Source organism: Apteryx mantelli, chromosome 3, assembly GCF_036417845.1.
Source record: "Apteryx mantelli isolate bAptMan1 chromosome 3, bAptMan1.hap1, whole genome shotgun sequence".
Lineage (NCBI taxonomy): Eukaryota > Metazoa > Chordata > Aves > Apterygiformes > Apterygidae > Apteryx > Apteryx mantelli.
In genome coordinates, this window is record NC_089980.1 from 128,101,126 (window position 1) to 128,125,988 (window position 24,863).

Here is a 24,863-nt window from a genome sequence, read left to right on the forward strand (position 1 = left end):
AATAGCAACTCAAGTTCAGTCTTAGGTTCATTAGTGTTTTGACAAATGGAAGTACATCCATGCCCCGTTTTGGGGAACTTTTGGGGTTTTCTTTTTTTTTTTTTTTACTGGCATGCTTAAAAACAGGACATCTTTTTTCCAGGAAGGAGATCATATAACATGTGTTCTCCCTGAAGTGAATAGAAAATATTTTGAGGGAAGGATTGCCTTGGAAAATGTTAATGAAAACAAATAGTTTTTCATCTAACTTTTCAATGGAAATGAAGTTGTCAGAAACAAAATAAAACTTCATAAAAATTTTTGCTGAAATGCAATTTCATTTTCTCAGTAAAATCTGATTTTTTTCTGAAATGTTTTTCTGGGGCTCAACCCAGTAATTCTGCTGCTGCCTGCCATCCTCCTCAGACTCCAGAATCAGGCTGTATCTTTTATTAGCCCCTTATTTCCTCTTCTTGCTGAGCCACAGATTCCTATGTGCCATCATCAAGGGAACCTAGCTCCTAGCTCCTACCTCAGCAACATTTAACAGTATTTTTTCTCTGTTTCCTAATCTACTCTTTAAACAAAAAAAAACAGCATTCTATATGGAAAGCCAACACTTTCTTTTACATTTAGAGCCTAAAGACCTGAAAGTACTAGTCTGGGAAACCTTTGAAGAACCAGGCAGGATGCTGAAGTCCATCAGAAATAACCAAGTCTTTCCCAACTAAACTTTGGACTGTGTTCTGCAAGACAATTAGTCGAGCAGCCAGACAGCTGGAGACAAATCATATACAACCCCTTCCCTTTCCTTTACTGGTATCACTACCAGTATATGGACTAGACTGAAAAAGTCCTTGTCCATGCACTTCATCTACATTACTGAAAAACAAGGTCAGGGTACAGAAGCAAGTATTGCCTTGTGATTGTCCCTGCCCTTTAACTGCTAGGACACTCCATGGCACAGGTTTGGACAGTGACATGTTGTGCTCTCCTAGGCAATGCCAGAAAGCACCTTGGAAACAGCAGGCACCAGATAACACTCCCAGCAGGCAGCCCAGAGCCAGACAGCCTCTTCTGCCGGACAAGCCAGGTTGGCCACAGGGATGGGAATTACGTGCTGGCACTTAGCTTCAGGCCAGAGATTTGGCCCTGGCCGGCTTTCTTTAATAGTACAGAAGTAGCCATAGTAGTTAAATATTGACATCAGAGGAGCATCTCCCACTTTGTCTAAGCAGAGCTCTTCTGAGTGGTCTGATCTGTGTATCCACAGAGGCCGAATTTGGCTGCCCATGTGAGTTTACTGAGAATTGCAAGGCAGCCACCTATAGGTTAAAGATAAGTAAGTAAAATAGCCAGCAATGACACATCTTTGGTTAAGGGTTCCAGCACAGCAATGAGATTACCAACATTTTAATTCTAGACAGGTTCTCCAGGTACCAGTTGGGATCTCACGCACCAGTTTGGAGGGGTTTTACATTCCAATTGTCTTCAGTGACATTACTTGTGAAACTAAGCATGAAGTTGAACACTTTGCATGGATGGAGACATGGAGACTTAAAGAGCATCTGCTTACCCTGATCCTTTTGATAATACAGAGGGAATTCCTCTCCGAAGTGACACAGGCTCTCTAGGAAACACCAAGTCAGAAACTGTGTCGAACTGACAACCAAATGATGAAGTGTATCTTATTTTTTCCACCAAGTTTTCACATCACAGTTAAGAATAATTTTCCTGGGAGTCTTTGATATATTTTTAGGTCACAGTTTTTCATTCTCCCAGATAAACTACATGTCCCCATGGTACAGATTTTACTGGAGGATATGAGTCTATTATTAACCCATATTAGAAAGCCTAGGTTCTTCACTTCGTATTTTTAGTTCTGGAGGTCCTCAATTTAACCCCAAGTGTGTCAGACAGCATGACAGCTGTCACATTAGTATCTTAATCTTCAACTCCTGAGGTCAAGGTCTTACACCACTGTTAATTGGTGAGATGGAGTATCCTGGCTTTCTAATTTCATAAGGATGAGATTTCTTGCCCAGCAGGTTATGAGATATTCATATACATATTCATGTGCTATATAAAATTATCACAAAATATTATTTAATGACACTTTTATTTGCTTTAAGTTACATGGCTACTTAAAATTAGTCACTCTTACTAATGACTTCATCAGATATGAACACGTCTATGCGATGCCCTGAAATACAGTAAAAGTTCATGTCAGTAAGACTGAATGTCAGTAATATTGAAAGGTTCAATCACTAATACTGAATGAGGTCTATCACAGATGCACAAAACAAAACATATGTATAAGGCTCATTGACTTCCATGGCCTTTTGATGAGACTTGGACTTTTACTTCAAGTCAAACTTGTGCTGAAGTGCTTTTCTGAGCAGAAATGACTTATGCACATCCCTCAATGGTCTGCTGAACCAGCAATTCTAACACTAATTAGTATCAGCATTAAAACCCCTACCAAGACATGACACTCTCAAATTCAGCGAAGACTGGTTAAAATTGCAGCATGCATTCTTTAAATATTTATACAGTACATCAAAACAAATGAAACTGGAGATTCCATTTCCAGCATGAGCTGCAACAATGCTAGAATGGGGTCTACTGTGTCATGCCACTTATTTTCATTTCTTTGATTTTTTTTTTTACTACTCTTCTGCTGAATTAATAATCAGGGACAAAGGACAGAGTCATACTGTTTTAACTCTTCAGTATTCCTAAGAGTAAACAGACATCCAGTGAAGCAAGTTAGAGAGGTCTTTAACTTTATGAATTATTTTGAGAGCATGAAAGTCACTTTCACAGATCAAGTTTATCATGGTATTGAAAAGATGTAAGTATTTGTGATTATATTAAACTTTGTATACTTCAAAGAAAAAAGCCTAAGAAAAAATCCTACACTTTAATATAAATTCTCCATTTAGTTGATCAGGTCTGAGTGTGTATATAAACACACAGATTCTCCAGGGGGTTGTTTGTATCTCTACAGAAAAAAAAAGGGGGGGGGGCTGTAATGTTTAACAAGAACTATTTCTAAAGATTCCACTTTTAAAATATTGTTTTATTTTTTTTCTCAATTTTGGTGCGAAATGAATGTAGGGCCAGATCAGCTCTAGTTATTGTATCAGTGGCTTTCAAGTAACTGTGACATTTACCTAATGTTTGGTGAAGTATTTCAGTAAAATGTAGAATAGCAAAGAACACTCCTGCCAGGCTATTCTTTCACCAACTTCTGATCTGTGGTTGCACAGAGTGCTGGACTCCAGTCCAGTGTTGTGGTCTGCATGGACAAAGGGCTGTACACCCACAGGTTCCTGTTGATGATATGCTTTTAATATATATTTTTTTCCATTGCTTATATGACATACGATTTCTTTTACTAAAGATGGAATGGAGTAACTGCAGCAAGATCTGACTCCAAATATGAGCTAGGGCTTCATCTACCAAAAAAAAAAAAAAAAGACCAAAGAAGGACATAATAACATACTTTAATATACAAAAGCCTGCTGCAAAGCAAAATGGACTTATTCTTCCTGTCCAGACTGAACAGACTAAGAAATAGCATGATGAAACTGAAGCATGCAAGAGTCATCTTGGGTCTTAGGATAACACATTCAAAAAGAAATAGCATATCTGGGGAAGTTGTAGACTTTCCATCACTAGAGGTCTCTACAATAGGTTAGACTGACATCTGTCTGAAATGATAGAAATACACCCCTTTTAGTCAGGGACAATGTAGGTGATTTCTTGAAATCTCTCCCATCTCTATGACTCTGTGAACCCTCTATTTTGTACTTAATGTGTTGATGCTTGGAGGAAGAAAAGAGGATACTCTAACCTTTCCTCTTACAATGTGGTCTGGAAAGTCTGCCGAGTTGCATATTGGAGAAAATGTCATTGTCATTTTTCATTAAAGAGCTGCAAAGTTTTGGCCAAGCATTTTTATCTTAGGTCCTTGAAAGTGTAGGATCAAAACACTGTCATCCAACATTTTGATTAGTGATACTTTCTACATGAGAACAACTGCCCTACTAAGTCAACCAAGCATCTAACTAGTCCAGTGTATTGACTCCGGTAGAGGCCAATAGGCAGATGCGCACAGAATATATAAGAACAGGGTGCGCATATATAGAATAGACAGTGAGCGGTCATTCCTTATGCACTTTTTCCTTGCTTCACAAAGTTTTACAGACCTTTTCAGCTGTGTTTAGTTTCTTTCACTGTAGTGCATCATACTGCCCCATGTTGGGAGAGGGACAGGGGAGAAATGATGGCCCGTTGTCTCGTCCTTTTTGGTAGGTATTGAACACTTTCAATGATGGTAAGACAGTTAACTCTTGTGAGTTAATATCCCTTATTACATGTTCAGAACACTTTACACTGATGCCCTGACCCTCACTGTTTCCTTCTGTGGAGAGGGGAGCCTTAGGTTCTGTCTTAGTTTAACAGTTTATAGTCTAAGGGCAGGTCTGTGAACCAGGCATGTGGTGCAGGAGGACTGTTCTCTAAATTATGCAGCCCATAAATGAAATGCCATATTTTAGGTCTAGATTAGAAAAGATTAATCATCTAGTAGCTTACAACAGCAAAAGCAAATAGTTTCTTCTAATTTTGTTGATAACAGTTACGGTTCACACACATACATTCTAGACTTATGCTGAGCTGGAAATAAAATTTCAAAATCATCTCTCAGATGAACAGTATTTTCCCAACAAAAGTGTCTTGTGTAGCCCTGGGATCTCAGTGCACCAAGCAGCAAATCTGAAATCTCTAAACTCCCTGGGCTGAACTCAACTGTGGTGTAAATCCAGTCGAAATGTGTTTGTACCTTTCCAAGAGCCTCGTGAACTTGCATGGAGTTTCTTTAAACCCTTGTTAGTTTGTCCATTTATACAGCCTGAGTTCCAGAGAATTTCAGCTTCCAGAAACCTCCCCCCACAAACTCAGAGCTAAACCAAATCCACCAGGAGAATTTTTGTTTATGTATTTATGTGTATATTTCATTGATTTATTTATTAGCCTCAGAGTAGAAGTAGTATGAAATCCTTTGCCTGCTACTGGGTTTTGTTAAAAGTTGACTGCTTGAGCCAGGCTGACTGTAAGAATTGCTAAGGCTCAGAGTCCATCCAGTGAACCTTCCTCAGTTCATTAGAGTAATGGTCAATGGACATTTCTTTCTTTTCCCTGCTGTCTGTCCCCAGCCTCGTTACAGTACTATTACATTGACATTGCAGTCACTCTTCTGACCATGCTCTGTGCATGGTCATGAAGAGTCCGTTGGCTCTCAGGTTCCTAAAGAAAATTCTGATTTGGCACAGCCTCAAGTTCTTCTTTTAAACACAAACACTATCTCCCTTGCTTTGGCACTCTCCTTGTTTTTTCTGTTGCCTTTTCCCCTCCCGTCTTCCTCACTATGTTTACCTTCCCTCTCTCTCTCTCTCTCTCTCACTCAATTCCTCTCTAAAGAAAGCTAACACTGTTAGAGAAATCCATGTTTACATTGTGATGGTCTTAGCAATGCTACTGTGAAACATCATAAACAAAAACACTTTTCTGAGGCATTATTAGATAATCTCCACCACACATGTTCCAAAACTTTGGTGTGCTTCACTCTTTTGGAAAATCCTTTCACTTCATCTCAACATTCCCATCTGTTCCAATTTTGTAGGTTGGTAATAATGAGGCTTTTTAAGGCTTTGCCTCACATTTGCACTGATTTTAGGGAAACTTTAGAATCTGAGCCCAGGAGCTGTAATCTCCAACAGGGAGATAGTGTTTTGGAGTGACTTAAACCTTTTTGCATTAACTAGATGCTAGGTGTAGAGCACCTAATACCTGTATCTACATCAGAAACATCATCACTGACAGACGGTGAGCTCCTGAATGATACTGCAGGTAGCCCTGCTCCCGACAGGGTGATGTGGCATGTGCCAAACCTCCTGCGGGATGTTTGAATACAGTTCTTGGTTCCTAAAGCCTCTGGATATAAAGGGGATGAACAAATGACACAAATGAGCTTTGCCTATCTGTTAGACAAAGGTCACAAAAGAAGAAGGCTTTTTGCATTTTCCCAGCCTTTCTTATGTGCACATGGCCAAGCATAATTAGCTGTCTCTAACCTAGTGAAAAGCCAAATATTTCAGTCCTTATACAAGACAATCTTTGCTTGATATAAAAATAAGGCTGGGTGAAGTTGCTGCTCTGCTGATCTCTATGGCAATTTTGTTATTGATCTCAATAGTGCCTGGATTTTCCTCCTTGGTTAACATAAATCAGGCCTGCAGAAAGTTCTCTGAAAGCATCTAGATGTATTTGATGGATGAAATAGAATTTGCAGAGCATATCTGATGTTTTCAATTCTTTTTCTAACCTGCATATTCATTTTCTAGATTGAAACTGCATGAAAAAGAAATCCACCCATATGCCTATGTTACTTTTTTAATATAGAATTTCCATATATTAATCTACAAATATAGCTTTCTTGTGTGTGTGTTTTTTTCCCCTAGGAGCTACATCAACAACCTATGATGGTTTCTTTAGAGTTTGCAGCGTTTCATCTACATTTGTATTTAGTGACTTACAGGAGCAACCGATTGCTGCATTCATAGTGATTTATGTGGAAAGGGAAGCATATTCATATTAAGCATATAATGAGGGCCATGGAACATTAGTTTACATTTTGCTGGCAGTCACAGTGGCTTTGGCAACGGATTTTAAATGACCTTAACATTCACGTCTAAAACATATGTGATAACTAGCCTCGGCCCTCACCCTACCATTGATCTTTTGAAACAGTGAACATAAGATAAAGATCTGTTGTGGTTCTCTTCTCAGTTCTCCATAACATTTCATAAATAGGTCAGTTTTAGCATGTTTATATAAATTGATTCCCCTTCTGGGAATGTTGGGCTGTGATAAACAGTTCTTTCCAATTAGTTTGTTTTTTTTAAATAGTTGGGGATTACTATTACAGCTAAAAATATTTGAAATATAAGTATCTTCTAAGTCAAGAAAATGTTTTCTGTCTGTTACTGACAGATGAACTGCAAATGCCTACTCCTGTTCACTTTAAAATCAGTATTGCAGTCTCTACACATGTGGACTTCGTTTTGACAAAACACAGCAAAATGAGGAACTAGTCCTGTAACACTGTGCCCACTAACACAAGTCATTTTGTCCGTAAGGGGGAAACAACTGAGGCCAATGGGACTCTTTGGGTTAGTAATCCCTCTGCTCAACAAACATCTACAGGATCAGACTCTGTTTTGTCATATTTGCCTTAGAAGTCATTCTGTTGGCTTACAGATTTATACATTCCTTTAGATGCCAGATGTCCTTTTAATTCTCATTAATAATTCATTTTATTTGATTTTGTTGTCAGGCCCATTTCTAGAAACAATTTGCATAGCAAATCAGGTCAACTGATGAATCTGTTGGCCAGTAACCTCCCTCAACAGTGAACAGCACTAGATGCATCAGAAGAAGTTGTAAGAAACAGTGATAAATCATCATGTGGGACAAAGAGGACTTCAAGTTTTGGTTATTATTACTCATCCTGATGATCATATCTTTCTTCAGATATAATCAGAATTTCAGAATTAAAAGAATGATGGTGACAAATCCTGTGCCCTTGATCCCCACTATTTCATATCATTGTCTGCAGTTCTTTTAAAGAAGAGACTGAGGCTCTGTGTTGGGCCTAGCTCTGCTTCTCACTTCATGGTCGGTTAGATTTGACAACAGATGGAATCCCTGAGGCATGTCAATTTAATTCTAGGTTCTGCATGTAATGCACATGTTGTCAATTACAGCAGTGTATGATGTCTTTCTAGGAAGGAGGTCCCTCTCCCCCACTGGGTGAACATGCTAGGCATAAAGTTTGAAAATGCTATTAAATCTGGGCTCAGTCATGTCCTAAGAGCCCACATGAGAAGGGACCATCTTTCAAAGATTATTTTTTACTCACTAGAAACAAGAGATGCTACTCAGTTATGCTTTAGCAGTAACGCATTCAAACTCCTGAAGAATGGAGCAAAAGCTCAAGGATTCAGATAGACTCCGGTGTCCAGTAAGTAACGGACTTCAGACTCTGTTTCTTAGGGCGCTATGGACACACTTCTGAGGGAAGTGGGAAATGCCAAAACACTTTCTCAAACAAGTACTCGGATAGACTTACGGCATTGGCTGAGCAGCCTCAGTAGAAAGAGAGACAGAATCACCAGATATTTAAGGTTAGTGCCTCAGTCAGTCTAGAAGCACTGTTGGATACAGGACAGCTTCAGACGGCAAATTTGCCAGGGAAAAAGGAGGAGTCTATGTTTTAACAATCAAGTTCTTCTAGCCTCTAAGAACAGAGGAAGAAAATTCCGCTTAGAAGAAGTCAAGCATTTCCAGATCATCTGTGGTGCATTCTAATTGCTGGATGATTTTTTCTTTGTGAGAATGGCATACACATTCTTTTTTCTATATATTGTGTCATGAAAAGGTTTTCCCTGTTATCCTCTATCCCACTGCTTCTCAAGACCTCCACTCCAGCATATCACATTGGCCTAGCCCGCAGCCAAACAAGATCATTTTCAAAGACTTGCATCAGGATTCCTTTTAGCATGAGGCTATAAGAGTCAGGATGATTATCTTTCTGAGGAATACATTTGTGATGCAACACCCACATTTCCCAGTCTTAAACAATGTCTTACAGATATCACAAAAAGTTAGAATAATTGCATGCCTAGCACTACTTTTTCCTTAACAGCGTGTGGGGGATAAGACATTTTCATTATGTACACATAAACTTTAATTATTCATTTTAACTGTATGATCATAAGTTCCAGTTGGCCTCACAACCAGAGAGCAGTCCCTGACCCATTTCATGCACTGGCACAGAAGTAGCTTCAGAAGCGTGTTATCTAAAGAACCAATGGTCTATCAGTCATGAGTAGTATGGATGTTACCCTTAAGCCATATGTGATGGATGCTGTCCTGACCAATCCAATACATTGAAGCTAAGATATTTAGAGCTTAAACCTATAGTTTGACCTTTGCAGTGTGTGTGTGTGGGGGGGGGAGAATCACATGTGTGATGTGTAACTCATACTCCTGCCAGCCTACACAGACATTGTGGCTACAGAACACCAATAAAAAATAAAACAGAATGATTAATATTTACATATAACATAGATGAACACATAAACATATGTATATATAAAAATGTAAAAGCTGTTATTGAAAATTCCATCAATATTAAAACATTTTATCTCTTATTTTCAAATTGCTCTTTGGAACAAAAGCCTGGGTGTGGACATTGACTAAAAAAAACATTCTGAAACATTCAGATTTGACTTTATACTCTTCAACAGGATCATGATTTTTGTTTCTGAGTACGCGGATATTTATTTGACCCTTGCGAGACGCTTACTGGTCTGTGTCTGGAAATAAAGAAAAAGCATAAGACATATGTCTTCTGATTTGCTGACATGAGATGAGCAACCAAACAGCTTCTAGCCAGTGTATGAGTACAATGAACTAAGCTTCACCACTGCTGCTGACTCCGACTCTAAACACTAAACTTCTCCCTGCCAAAAGACCCCTTTCCACAAGTCCCCAGTTTCACAAGAATAAAGGCAAGATGCAAACTATGTTCAAGTCCAACTTGAATCTGACCCAGTTGGAATATGAGAAGGGAATAAGCTGCCACCCACACACAGTTTGCAAACAGGAAATAAAATTCAATTGTTTTATTTATGTATATTTATTTCTTTATAAGTATCTGCATTGTCTATCACCAGAGCATGGGTGTTTGTGTGTTACTCTGGGGAAAATAGTGCAATTTATTTTGAATAGATATATCCTTTTGCCTGACTCATTAATTAATATCTTTGAGCCACAGTTTCCATGATTTTTGCTGGCACAAAGCATTCAGAGACACCAGATGTGAAGATCATGTATGTGAGTATTCAGGGAACCTAGAACTGCAAAAATATTCATTAGAAGTACTACTCACACATCTAATCAAGAAAAAGGAGTAGTGCCAGGCAGGCAGTCTAGCCAATTGGCTGTCCACAAACAATTTGTACAGCAGAGATTATCTATACAATATAAACACTTTAATACTCTCAAATAGCCAACATTTGTTCGTAAATTTGACTAATTTTGTATTATGCTTTAAACAAACATTCTGAATGTATTTTTATTTTTTCAGCTTTTGCCAAACTTTGGCTACAGATTGATGTATCTAAGTTACAGAAGTAAACTCTAGGCCAAATAATGCATAGCTTGATATGCTGTGGGTATAGAAACATCAGTTATAAGTGAAAAGAGTGGCCAGATTGAATAAAGTTTTCCAATTCATCCTAGATCTCAAGTACTGTTCATATCGGTGCCTCTTCAGGATATGATATGTAGAACACTGTCCTCAAGTGGGCAGACACATGACTGTCAAATTGTCACTGTGAACTGTTTCTATGACAAAAACTTTTAAAATAAAACAAAACAAGAAAACATTCCCAATTTGAAATATTGTGAGGTGGCCTATACTATGAAGGGGTCAGACAAGTCTTCAGTACTATAAACTACCCTTACTATTTATTTGAAAGACACCTCTCATCTTGCAGCAAATTCCTCTCCAGCAAATCACTCCTCATTTCACACCAGCAGAAAATGAAGAAGAGTTAAAGCCCAGACTACTTCCTTCATGTAGTTTGTCAGCATTTTGAGAGATTAATCTTTCTCAAGATCCTAAGAATCATAAAGCTATCCTTTAGATAACTGAGAAAATTGTAAGCTCTGACATCTAGACCGGGAGTTTCCAAACAGCAGTGTGTCATCATGGATGCCAGCAGATAAAAGAAGGGTACATGAATGCAACTAAAGAGCCATGCATATGCCTATTCATATGTGTGTATGCCTGTAGAAACTACTGCTGTCACCAATGGTTATTTCAAGGACGGAGTGTAATCTCAACAGGACTTAGTTACTCTTGCTCCTGACAGCATCAATATAAAATAAAACAAAGGCTGATGCAAATTATTTTGGAAATCAAAGGCCCCAGTTAGCGCATGGCTTAAGCACCTGTATATCTTTCAGCGTGAGCACATGCTGGCTCACTAACCTACATTATGTAAAGCAAGCACATAAAGTAGTGATAAATTCAACAACATAGCTAGGTTCACAGGTTAATAGCCCCAACTAAATGAAAAAAAAAATAGACATTTAATTGACACTTTTCTGCTTGTTCAAAGATAACCAATATCAATTAATTTGATCATTTATTAGAACCCCAGTTGGGTGTAACTTGGCCATGGCTACATTACAGCCTGTGGGGTAGATGTTTTCTTCTTTATTTTCCTTGTATCTAAATACACATAAGCCTTCCCTTCCAAGCTTGAAGAGCTCTGACAGCCACAGCAGACCTGCCTTGCACTCCCATAAAGTCCAACAAGATAATGTACAATGTTATGATTATCACCATCTGGTAGGGACAAAGGGTAAGCAACTAGATTTAAGGAGAAAATTAAAACTTTTTTTTTTAATCAGAAGTATATACAGCCAGTTTATAAATTCAGGATGAGTTTATCAAAAAGTTCTTTGTATGTCTAAAGGAAAAAGTACTACAGTATTTTACGTAATGCTCTAATCACCATATGAAGTGAATAATTTCAGCATAAATACATTTAGGCTATATTTCTGCATATGCTGTTATTCATTTCTGTGATGCCTTTTTGTTTCTATAGATATACAAGCTGTTCACACAAAGATATTTCAATCTTTGAATTTTTTGCAGACTGCTCCCTTTAATTCTGTTACATAACATGTTACCTGTGTTCCAAGAAGTTATTGACTCTAAATCAGGAAAGCAGCCTTTTTAGGACCAAACTTAAGGCATCTGTTGGTGACATTAAATCAACAGGTTTTAATTGCATAATTTTCTGCTTTCATATATGGATAGCAAAAAAAAAGAAGTAATAGGGAATCTCCCATGAAGATCCCCACCCATCACACAAGAAATAAAATAGTATTTATACTAAACACTGCTATCTTTTGGGGTCCACTGAGATTTTCCATAACCAATGTGAACTGACAGTAAATAAGCTTTCCTTCCTCAAAACAGAAGACAGTATGTGCAGAAAACAGTATCTGTGATCTGTCTTTTAATTATGCAATCATTTTGATTTTTGACTATGTTATCGAAGAGTACATCAGTATTGTAATGACAGTGAGAGATGAAACTTTCCACATCTTGATCTAATCTCTGAGTTTTTTATCAGCGTAAAGACCAAATGTAGAAACTCAAAATGCAATTTACATGATTTATCTCACTCCCACTTGAAATCAGAGCTGACTGATTTTTTGTGATCCTGCATCCTTCTTTCTCTATAGTTACGTTTTCATTATAGCAGTTGTGTTGCATTGACTGGTAGAGCTAAATGGCTGAATTAGGATTAGAGCCAAATATGGAGCTGCCGCACCACAGCTCCCTCAGCAGAGCAGCAAATTATTCTGAATGTTTGGCCCCTTTAATATTAGTGAATCTATGGCATTCATTTATTCATAACAAGGCTGTGCTGTAGACCTAGTTTGCTTGTTAAATTAATGGAATTTGGAAAACCTAAAAAGAAAATCCTAGAGGGGTTTCATTTCTGTGCCTACTTGGTTGGATCAGTAATTGCTTTTATTTTCATTTCTTTTCTCCTGGCTGTATAACTGGATGAATTTGTTTTAGATTATTTTCCTATTAACTAAAATTTCCCAGAGGTTCCTGGTATTTGCATTCAGTTATTTCAGTAGCAGATATAGCATTGCACTGAATACACCATCTACTGAAACGATGAAGCCGTAAGGAAATCAGACCCATTTTCCTTACAGATGTTTGACCTAAGGCATATCAGAGTTGCCAAATCCACCTTTGGGTCACACTCTTCTCCATCGGGAGACCTACAAACATTGGGCCAAATACAAGCAGTGATTTATAATTTGGGTAGCCCTACTAGAGTCAACTAGCAATCTTGAATTCAAGCGCCAAAACCAGTGCTGTAAGTGCTAATAACTTGCAGCCAACAAAGACTTATTTGGGACTTTCTGGCACTCTGCATCTCCAAATATTGAGACACCATGAGTTTGCTGCTTACATGTAAGTTTAGAATTCAGCTTTGGAGTCCTGAATATTAAATCCGTATTCACACCTCTAGGTTTAGCCACTCCTCTCTTCATTGTTTGTCTTCCATTTTCTCCATAGTGGTAGGGATGGATCAGAGAAATACACCAGGGTATTCAAAGTGCTGCACAGACTTTTCCCAGTGCATCTGTGTGGTTGCTTGGCCATGGGATTGCATGCAGACTGGCATTCCTAGCAGATAGGCTTATTTTCTTGTTTTTGTTCAATCCCATCTCCTGCATCTCATTGCTGTCACAGGACTGCCAGCAATAATGAGAACTTTTCTCTCATGATCAACTTTAACCAGGCTCCTTCTACTTTAACAAGATCTCCATCTGAGGGAGCCTACCAACTGTACCTTAGGAGCACAGGACAACATGTGCCACCCACCTAGAACTGAAAAGGATCATATGAAGTCTAGCTCAGTAAATGACAGCCAGCCATATAATAGTTGTTTCTTCCTCATGCTCACACTAGAAGCCACAACATTCCCAACCTTAGTCATCTTACAATTAACACAAGATCTCAGTATAAAAGATCAAAAGTCTTAAAACTATAATGCACCAGAGGAAAAGAGCAGAAGACCTCAAGGGCCACAAGGACTCCAATTAAATGGCACTAAACAGTGAGGCCTCCCTGCTGACTGTTTTACACTGAGTGAAATCTTTGCAGAAAGCTAGAGTTGTTTCCACAATTAGATAACCAGGTTGATATCAGCTCAGTGCAAAAGGTGATAGTGCTGCTCAGGGATATTAACAACTCCGTCTGTTTGTCCCTTCCATTTCCCCCATTTCCCCAATTGATAAAATTGTTTTTTATTATTTTTAACATAATTCGTATATCTGATTAGGCACATTGGGAAGTTAAAACACCCCAAGCCATTCATCTAAATGTCTCCTTTGTGGTGCAGGAAGAAGGGAGTTTGATGAAAACCCTGATCTCTTTATTTCCCGTTTTGAAAACCTAGTTTTCCTTTTTGCTGCACTTTGAAATAGGATTATTAATCCACTGAGGGAAATAAACAGCTGGAGGTAAACACTTCCCAACTGCTGGAGAAACACTAACTGTTTCTTAAGCCACATCCACTTGGTCACCAAACAAATGCATAAGGGAAAACCAGTTCTTGGCCTGGACCTATGCCTATGCTAATGAACAAATCAACAGTGGAAGGCTAGCTGAGTCATTCTTATTTAGGGATCATCAAATATATAGCTTCTTAATTATTTATTGGTTACTAAGATCAGCAGACAACATTGTGCTCAATGCTGTACATGGCAGCCTTTGCCCCACAATCTAAATTTGGCATACCAACAACATCCAGCAATTAACTGAATGTTCAGTATACAACCAGCTATGCACTTGGTGGGTGGTGCAAGCCAGAGCTATTTGTAAAGTGTTGCAGAAGTAATTTTTCAAGAGAAATGCATTTTAAGGAAGAATCCAAAAAGCAGTACACAATAGGCACCACAAGAATTGATGGACAGTTCCAAGGAAAGCAGCACAAGACATTCTTGAAGGTCTGCAAATTCTATGTTGAAAACTGATTCTGCCACAGATGATGCTATTTTTCACATGCTTTTCAAAAACATTCACATGAACAAAGGTTCATGTGTGTAAAGAAACTGTTAGGAGAAGAACCTGTAAGCCCATAGCCAATATAGTTTTACTCATAATACAAAATTTGCCATGTAAAGGGGAAAAATTATTTTGGATACAATATGGAATTTCTAGAAAGCTCGGATAAAACAATTATGAAACAAAAGTAAGGGTGTGTAATTAGCTGTCCAGTTACCATGCTCAATTAAAATGAAACTCATCCCATAGGAAAAAAAGAACATCTTTAAGGCTTCATGACAGTGTGGCCTGCCACATCAACCCATGAACAGATCCTAGTCAAATCAGCTGAGTATCAGACTGGAAGAGTCACTAGAGCCCAGCTGCAGGTGGTCTTTATACACAGCTGAGACAACTCACACAGAGGAAAATCAGCAGGAGAGAGAAGGCTGTGACCTGCTCTAGAGCACCGAATTAAAGTGCTCTCAGGCCTCAGCAGTATGTGTAACTTTGGGAAGAAACACAGGCATTTGATGTTCATGAGGTTTGATAGTGGAACTAACAACCTCGCATGAAGGAAAGGCCTGGAAAAGACTTTCCCAGGGCAGAAGAAGATGCCAACAGCATTACATAGTTATGTGCTGCTGGTGTCCTACTCCAGCCTCTGTGGAGCATAGCACAATCCTTCCTCTGTACATGTGTCTGACCATGTTGCAGCAGGGGGAGGAAGGACAGTAGGATTAAGGACACACCTATCGCTACATATTAACTCCCTAAAGACAGCATCTAGGATACAGACATCTGCTTCCTAGAGTACCTGTAGCTGAAATCTGCTCTTACTTACCTTTAATGTTTACTTATTGGGAGGTTTTCTCCTCTGTTTTCTGAAACCTTACCTGAGATTTTTCTGTAGCCCTGTGCTGAACTCCCAGAGAATAAATAGATAAAGAAACATCCTCAGAAGAATTGACAAGACATATATCTGTTGAAAAGCCAATAATGAAAAATTATTTCTCCTCACATTGCCATAGTATGAGATACAGATAAACAAGGAGAGAAGACAAAGTGGCAAAATAAAACTTGGGAAAATAAAGAGAAAAGAAGATAGTAGGTTTTAAAAATACAGATTTTTGTGTCTGCAGCAAAACCAACAGCAGGCCTAACTTTCTTCTCATAACTTCTACTGCAAAACTAGAATAGCTCCACTTGATTCAGCCAAGTCAAATTGTTATAAAAGAGATGAACAAGCCCATAAACTCAGATGTCATTATTCCACATGTATACGGTAAAAATATTGAAACTCTAATGCAAGTTACAGAAACAAAGAACTAGGAAAGACAGAAAGCAAGTTAGAAAACAGAACAAAAAATATGTCATTTGTCCTTTGGAAAATAATTGAGGTGCCTCACATGACCAGAGCACACATTCTGCTACTCAAGCTTAGCTATGTAGTTCTCTGACTGTTAAAGCTGAGTCGCTCTTTAGAAGATAAAATAAGAAAGCAGAATCAATAGAGCCTGCAAATCTTTTAACTGATTAGTGGTGAAAAGCTTTGTGGACAAACTTTGGATAATTGCTGTGACTGATCAGGCTTGTTTTGTTTTATTTTTCAATAGCCACTGTGTCAGTAACAATAATATCAGTATTATTTTTAAATGTATGGTGCAATATATGTATTGCATGGTCCCAGCGGTGTAGTCGTGGCCGAGTGGTTAAGGCGATGGACTAGAAATCCATCGGGGTCTCCCCGTGCAGGTTCAAATCCTGCCGACTACGGCTGGGCCTTCCCTTTGCTGGGGAGAGATGGGACCCGCCTCACTAAGCGGGGCACATGTGTCTTTGCCAACAGGTTGGCCAACCTGGTAAGGAGGGCTTTAAACTAGGAAAGATGGGGGAAGGGGAGAGTTATAGTGCCAGGGTAGCTGGCAAAAGACTGCTTAAGTCAGGATGCCTCCAGCAGGTGAATGCAGCCAGGGAAGTGCGCATGGGATGTGGCTATGGAGGACCCTCTCTTACCCCTCCTGGGAAACCTGCATGCTCGATCACTTCTCTGAAATGCCTGTACACCAACGCACCCAGCATGGGGAATAAACAGGAAGAACTAGAGATCTGTGTGCGGTCACAGGGCCATGATCTCATTGCCATTACAGAGACACGGTGGGATAGCTCGCATGACTGGAGTGCTGTCATGGATGGCTACGTGCTTTTTAGGAAAGACAGGCCAGGAAAGCGAGGTGGTGGAGTTGCTCTTTATGTGAGAGAGCAACTGGAATGTATTGAGCTATGCCTAGGGGTGGATGAAGAGCAAGTCAAGAGCTTATGGGTAAGGATTAAAGGGCAGGCTAGCATGGGTGACACTGTTGTGGGTGTTTACTACAGGCCACCTGATCAGGAAAAGGAAGTCACCTTCTAAAGACAGCTGGAAAGTAGCCTCATGATCACAGACCCTGGTTCTCATGGGAGACTTCAACCACCCTGATATCTGCTGGAGAGACAACACAGCTAGGCACAAACAGTCCCGGAGGTTCCTGCAGAGCACTGGTGACAACTTCTTGACACAGGTGGTGGAGGAACCAACAAGGAGAGGTGTGCTGCTGGACCTTGTACTAACAAACAAAGAAGGACTGGTTGGAGATGTGAAGGTTGGGGGCAGCCTTGGCTGCAGTGACCATGAGATGGTGGAGTTCAGGATCCTGCGAGGAGGCAGCAGGGCACCAAGTAGGATCGCAACCCTGGACTTCAGGAGAGCAAACTTTGGCCTCTTGAGGGACCTACTTGGAGGAATCCCATGGGTTAGGGCCCTAGAAGGAAGGAGTGTTCAAGAGAGCTGGTTAATATTCAAACATCACTTCCTCCAGGCTCAAGAGCGGTGCATCCCTATGAGTAGGAAGTCAAGCAAAGGAGGCAGGAGACCTGCATGGATGAGCAAGGAGCTCCTGGCAAAACTCAAGCAGAAGAAGGAAGTCTACAGAAAGTGGAAAGGGGGACAGGCCACTTGGAAGGAATATAGGAATGTTGTCAGAGTATGCAGGGATGCGATGAGGAAGGCTAAGGCCCGTTTGGAATTAAATCTGGCTAGAGATGTCAAGGACAGCAAGAAGGGCTTCTTCAAATACATCAGCAGCAAGAGGAAGACTAGGGAAAACGTGGGCCTTTTGCTGAATGGGGTGGGTGCCCTGGTGACGAAGGATGCAGAGAAGGCAGAGTTACTGAATGCCTTCTTTGCTTCAGTCTTTACTGCTCAGGCCAGCCCTCAGGAATCCCAGACCCTGGAGGCAAGAGAGAAAGTCTGGAGAAAGGAAGACTTTCCCTTGGTGGAGGAGGATCGGGTTAGAGATCATTTAAGCAAACTTGACACCCACAAATCCATGGGCCCCAATGGAATGCACCCACGAGTGCTGAGGGAGCTGGCAGACATTATTGCTAAGCCACTCTCCATCATCTTTGAAAGGTCATGGAGAACAGGAGAGGTGCCTGAGGACTGGAAGAAAGCCAATGTCACCCTCAAAAAGGGCAAGAAGGAGGACCCAGGAAACTACAGGCCAGTCAGCCTCACCTCCATCCCCGGAAAGGTGATGGAGCAGCTCATCCTGGAGGCCATCTCCAAGCATGTGGAGGAAAAGAAGGTGATCAGGAGTAGTCAGCATGGCTTCACCAAGGGGAAATCATGCCTAACCAATCTGATAGCCTTCTCTGATGGAATGACTGGCTGGGTAGATTAGGGGAGAGCAGTGGATGTTGTCTACCTAGACTTCAGCAAGGCTTTTGACACTGTCTCCCATAGCATCCTCATAGACAAGCTCAGGAAGTGTGGGCTAGATGAGTGGACAGTGAGGTGGATTGAGAACTGGCTGAATGGCAGAGCTCAGAGGGTTGTGATCAGTGGCACAGAGTCTAGTTGGAGGCCTGTAGCTAGCAGTGTCCCCCAGGGGTTAGTACTGGGTCCCAGCCCTGTTCAACTTCTTCATCAGTGACCTGGATGAAGGAACAGAGTGCACCCTCAGCCTCCAAGTTTGCTGACGATACAAAACTGGGAGGAGCGACTGATACCCCAGAGGGCTGTGCTGCCATTCAGAGAGACCTGGACAGGCTGGAGAGGTGGGCAGAGAGGAACCTCATGAAGTTCAACAAAGGCAAGTGCAGGGTCCTGCACCTAGGGAGGAATAACTGCAGACTGGGGGTTGACCTGCTGGAAAGCAGCTCTGTGGAGAAGGACCTGGGAGTGCTGGCGGACACCAAGTTAAGCATGAGGCAGCAATATGCCCTTGTGGCCAAGAAGGCCAATGGTATCCTGCGGTGCATTAGGAAGAGTATTGCCAGCAGGTCGAGGGAGGAAATCCTGCCCCTCTACTCAGCCCTGGTGAGGCCCCATCTGGAGTACTGTGTCCAGTTCTGGGCTCCCCAGTACAAGAGAGGCTTGGCAGTACTGGAGAGAGTTCAGCGGAGGGCTACTAAGATGAAGAAGGGCCTGGAGCATCTCTCTTATGAGGAAAGGCTGAGAGAGCTGGGCCTGTTTAGCCTGGAGAAGAGAAGGCTGAGAGGAGATCTTATTAACGTGTACAAGTATCTGAAGGGAGGGTGTCAAGAGGATGGAGCCAGACTCTTTTCAGTGGTGCCGAGCGACAGGACGCGAGGCAACGGGCACAAACTGAAACACAGACAGTTCCATCTGAACATGAGGAAGAACTTCTTCAGTGTGAGGGTGCCTGAGCACTGGCACAGGTTGCCCCGAGAGGTTGTGGAGTCTCCTTCTCTGGAGATATTCAAAACCCGCCTGGATGCGATCCTGGGAAATGTACTCTAGGTGACCTTGCTTGAGCAGGGGGGATGGACTAGATGATCTCCAGAGGTCCCTTCCAACCTCAACCATTCTGTGATTCTGTGATATCGGACTCCAGTAAAACTACTGCAGCCAAAAAATCCAGACACATTTTTCAAAGTGTGGATTTGACTGATAAAATGAAAGCATGCTGATAAATAACATTTCTCAATTATATAGTTATTCTGGAAACAGAAAAATTGTAGATAGGTATATATGTGTGTGTACATACACGCATTTCAAATTCTGACATAGTTTTTTAGACTTTAGCATCAAGTCCCCAGTATTATCCATGTAAATACCTCCTCAACTTTTCCATGTTAACTCTGATTCTGAAATGACCATAGAGTAAAGCATTAAGAATGTGTTGGGAAGAATGAACAAGAAAGAATACACTCAGAGAAGTACTCACAAGTGATCAGTTTAATTTGGATATAGAAAGATCTATCTGAGAAACAGGATACGATCTCTTAATATCATGACATTGACCATCACTGAAAGGCTTTACGAAAAGAAATAGGAACCTTGTGGTCACTTGGATCTGGTAAATCAAAAAAAAAAAAAAAAAAACACAGATCTCTGCAAAAGCCTGCTCAGAGGCAAACATAAATTTTAGTGTTCACTCACAGAAAAGGAAAAAAATGATGACTTTCACTGCACAAACAATGTGGCAAAAGCCTTGATATTTACAGCTACTGCCATGTATTATACAGAAGATCAAGACTATCTTGTTGTTCATGTTGGAATAACTAAGTAAACAATAATTCTCTTACTTTAATCATCTTCCCTGACTTCCCCTTTGCCTGTGGTCACCTCCCATTCAGAGCTGCAATACTGATGATAACTAAATGCTAAAGAAAATAGCATCAGAATTAGTATGCACTAAGAGGCCTTAAACTGTAAGCCTTATCCAAGTAATGGATATGTTTGAAAAGTGCCTAAAGGTCACATGAGGAAGAACTGGTCTTACCTTGTTTGAGTCATCTAAGACTTAGGCAGCTGATCTAAGAGGGTCTAAGTTCCTTGTGCGGTCAACAGAGAGAAGGCCCCTCTAGAGGAAGATCTGAGCTTGCTGCAAACCAGTTCTTTTGGTTAGGTGAGCTTTCAGCCAGATTAGTTCCCAAATCCAGCTCCCTGCATTGCTAACAAGAGTACTAGCACCGGCACAAGGGATCAAGGGGGAGTGAGCACCAGCAGTTAAGGCTAGCAAGGGGAGGAAGGAACATCCCTCTTGGTGATAGTCCACGTTTTCATCAGGTATAACTGAATTATAGTCCCAGATAGCTGTCTAAAGGGGGATATGAGCTGGAAGTGGCTGAGCCATACAAGCATGACACAGATTCCGGAATAGCTCCGTCTTATAAAGGGCAGAGCCAAACAGCTCTGTGCACAGCATAGCACTGTGCTGAAGCCACTATTCTGCTTGCAGGCTTCATGCCAATGTTCCTGCAGAGTGCTGCCCTGTGTCATGTAAACATGTCTGCTGGGTATTCATGGCATGGTGCTACTCAGAGCAGTATGGACAAATGCAAAGTTTCATCAAAAGCTATAAGAATTTTGGGGCAGCTGAGGTCTTTCCTATGCTCTGCTGGATGCTGAGCACACTTCAGCTGCTCTTTGAGTTTAAATAAGGTAAACCTGACTGTGTAAAACAGGTCAATGGTTTAACTTGTCTTTCCCAGCCTAAGAAGTGATTCTTTCTAAGACAAAGAAAGCTTCCTTTGCTGCTGCAGCTCTCTGAGCAGTTAAATATGCCTGTGGCCAAACTCAATCCTTGTAAAATCCAATTGACTTCATTCGAAAAGCTCCAATAAAGATGACTGATGTCATTGGAGTCCCACCAGGGATGAATTTGGCCCATGCCATTCCTGCTGGTTAGTCACCAGATAGGAAGGTAGGGAAGAAATGCATGCTGGGCTCTAGGACTCCATCTCTTAACAGATTTGCCAGAGATAAAAAAGAATTGCACATGAATACAAACTTGTCTTATACCCAGACCTCTCAGATCAGCCACTGCTCTCAGCTGCCCAGGTATGAATCCTAATAGCTTATTTCACTACAGTAGGACTGAACAGGACTCACTGTACCAGCAGCAGTAATATACAGCAGATTATGCACATGAGTGGTCCAGTCCTCTTGGGAGAAAAAGCAGCAGCATTATTCCCATTTTACAGATGAAGAAACCAAAACATGGAGCTGATGTGATTTGCTTCACATGGTGGCAGAGGTAGAGGAGGTACTGAAACTCAAGCATTTATGACTTGTGGCCAGGTAGGCCATGTATTCCTATGATATATCTTCGTAATTTCCTTCTCCTTTCCCCATCTCACTTCTCCCTGCCCCCAACCACATCAGCATTGTCTGTAGCCATGCTGGGAAACTGGGATTAATTGATCCCCAGGGAAACTGGAATTAATATACTACTCATGTGGATCCTTTAAAAAACAAATGATTTGTGATCCCCTCTTCAGAGGCACATGTAATCCACAGCTGAGAAGTAACTATTTGTTGTTCCAGTACACAGTCTGAGGGAGGCTTTTGCTCTGCTTCCTGAATGTTCACTGAAGACCCCATCTGACGGGACTTCTTCCTGCATCCAACAGAAAACCAGCCTGAGCAGGCTGTGCAGAATCAGGCTCTTGTAGAGTATTAACAGTTTATGAGCAGAAAAAGAATGACTGGAATGCAAAGGAAAAAAAGAGAGAGAGAAAGATGCCAAGACATCTTTACATTTTCTCCTGTAACTGGAAATGGTTTTAAAAAAAAAGTAAAAAAAAAAAAAAATTGTTTCCCTGTAAATCTTTTTAGAAATAGACAATTGGAGTCAGGTGCCCTGGTTTTAACTCCTGCAAACTCTCATCCAGTGATATTTTTATGATGAAAATGCAAAATTTAAAGCAACTGTGAAAACAGAATCAACACTCAATTGGCAGACAGGGGCCTAAATAAGTTTTATTCACTGCATGAATGTCAGATTAAAACACATGCAAAGAGAGAAAAGAAAAGAAAAAGATAGAAAGGAGAGGTAATTAATCATTTAAATTATTTGCAATCCTGAATCAAAAGGCACATTTTCCATCTAATTCCCTTCATTTATTTTGGGGTTAATATGACTTATCTCCTCTGACTGTCATAATTTCACCTCTTCTTTGCTTTCCTCGGAATCACCACACTGACACTGCCTAGGAAAATAAAAAAAAAAAAAGGAGAGAATAGGCGAACTGTTCACCAGTGCAGTGAACAGCACAGCCAGAGAGATACCCTTTGTTTGCACGGGGAATAAAGTGGCCTTCTTGGGAGAGGAAATACACACACATATATATAAACATATACATATAGTATAAACGATGTTAAGAGGCTGTGTGTGCCCTCCGTGCTCGGTATTCCCACGTAGTTTTGATACATCTGTAATTCTGATTGTGTCAATTCTGTTTTTTTCACATGAAGATATATGTTCAGGGAAATTCTTGGCAGGCAGATCACCAGGCTTAGGCCATATAAATGAAACGCGTTTCATGCCCAGCTGAGAGGAGAGGTTTCTCCACCTTCACGACCCCGCAGTTTTAATGATTTCCAGGAACCGATGACCGACGCGGTTTCTTACCTTGCCACGGGTGTTTCGTTATCGCGGTGATAAGGAGAGAGTGAAGCGACCGTGGGAACTCCTCAGTGGAGTGACCTTCCCTACACCACCACCACCACCCCCGCTTTGGAGCGACCTCGTAGTCACGACCCTTAAAAAATGACTGGCTCCAAGAGACATAGCCCTTCGCCTTCCCCCCTCCGCGACTGGACACCGCGAGCATCCCTGTTCACTTACTCTGCCATGAACGACGCGAGGAGGCTGCAGCAGGGAAGGAGAGATTTCCCTGAGATTTTCTCTCTGCGGCTCCTTTTACAAGAAATGCAATGCGGGGAGGGAGCCACCCGGCCCTTGGGCTGGCAGCAAGCCCCGTATCAGTGCCGGGCTGCGGGTCCCTCCGCGGAGAGGCGCGGGGCGCCGTGCCCCTGCCCCGGCAGCGTCCAGCGGCGGCGGCGGCCGGGGCTGCTCCGCGCGCTGATGGGGGCGGGCGGCCTTTTCCGAGGAGAGAGGCTCAGGCAGCGGCGCGCGCGGGGTGCGGCGGCCGCCCCGCTGGGTTTGAGCAAGGCGATGCAGCCAAGCCCCGACCAGGAGCGAGGGGAACCCTCAGAGGCAGTGCAAAATGCCCCCCGAGAGAGGCTGCGGGGCAAACGCCGCCCGATTTGGCTCCGCCATGCGACGCTAGCGCCTCTAAGGGCTTCTTGCTCCGGCGGGCTCCGCGCAGGGCTCCGCTCCAGTCGCTGTCGAGGTGCGGAGGTATATCCCAGACTTCCTACAGGCTTGGGTGATTTCCCCCCAATCTTTGCTTACTCCGAGATGGTTCTCAGAAGCCTTTTAAGACACAACCAAAAGCCTTTACGCTGAGAGGAAGGAGAGTTGGGGGATGGGAAACAAAGTAAAACCACCTTCAAACTCCGTCGCTTCTCACAGCCTCCGGAGCTGGGTGCAGACAGAGCTTAGCACCCTGCGCTCTCCAAGGGCTTTCCTACGGTGAAGATAGACTCTGCAACCCGTCCAGCAAGTGCCTTAAATTACCTACGATGCGCTCGAATTGGTGTCAAATAAATAGGGGGAGAGAAGTTTCTTCCCCCCACCCTTACATTAACAACTGCAGCACTCTTCCTCCTGCCACTCATAGGATTCCTTGACCAAATAAAGAAGTATTTTCTAAAAGCAGAGCGGGGAAGGGGAAAGGAACCGCTTTGGACCGATTGGCTTGCGGAGCCAAGCATCCGCATTTTGGAAATGCAAGTGCCGCGGGGTTGGGTCCACTGTTATTTCGGATATGTCACACTGCTAGTCTGCAGGAGACTTTCAGGGCGGAGCACTGACTTGTCATGGGGGAAGAGGGTTTGGGGTTTGCCGAGGAGACTAGAAAGGAAAGCAAGAGGAGCTTCAAAGCCTCAGGCGGATCCCCCCGCTCCGAGCTCTCTCCCCCGTCTCGATCCAAGGCGGTTTCGCACTGGAATAAACATCTCTGATCTAAGGCAGCTGCCGGGAATCAAAGGCCGCCCAAATCAGCGCTGAACCGGGCGAAGATGCGATTGATAAATACACACTCCTGACAAGCGAAGAGAAGGGGGTGCGAAGGCGGCTCTGCCTGCAGTGCCTTCAGGCTGTGAGAACAGTAACAGTTTGCCCATTAGTCATCTGATTTGTTTTATAACACTTCTGACACCTAATCTTATCTGCTAATACCCAAGATTTAGTTACCCAAGAAGATTTTTTTCCACACTAGCCGCAAAATTATTTGACTCCCT

The 24,863-nt window shown here is 41.8% G+C and overlaps 1 long non-coding RNA gene and 1 other non-coding gene across 3 annotated transcripts in view; one reads left to right on the forward strand and one right to left on the reverse strand.

Annotated features, from left to right (window-relative positions):
• Nucleotides 1-24,017, reverse strand: part of LOC106494742 (uncharacterized) — an 89,176-nt gene extending 65,159 nt beyond the window's left edge. The window contains exon 1 of one of the 2 annotated variants that reach the window (XR_010883914.1): nt 23,344-24,017. This is a non-coding gene — a long non-coding RNA (uncharacterized lncRNA). Of the gene's footprint in view, nt 1-15,600; nt 15,613-23,343 lie in introns of those variants that run through there. The other variant, XR_010883915.1, reaches the window with a different exon arrangement.
• Nucleotides 16,399-16,480, forward strand: TRNAS-AGA (transfer RNA serine (anticodon AGA)). Its single transcript has one exon. It is a non-coding gene; the product is annotated as a tRNA-Ser (tRNA).
• Nucleotides 24,018-24,863: the final 846 nt, after the last annotated feature.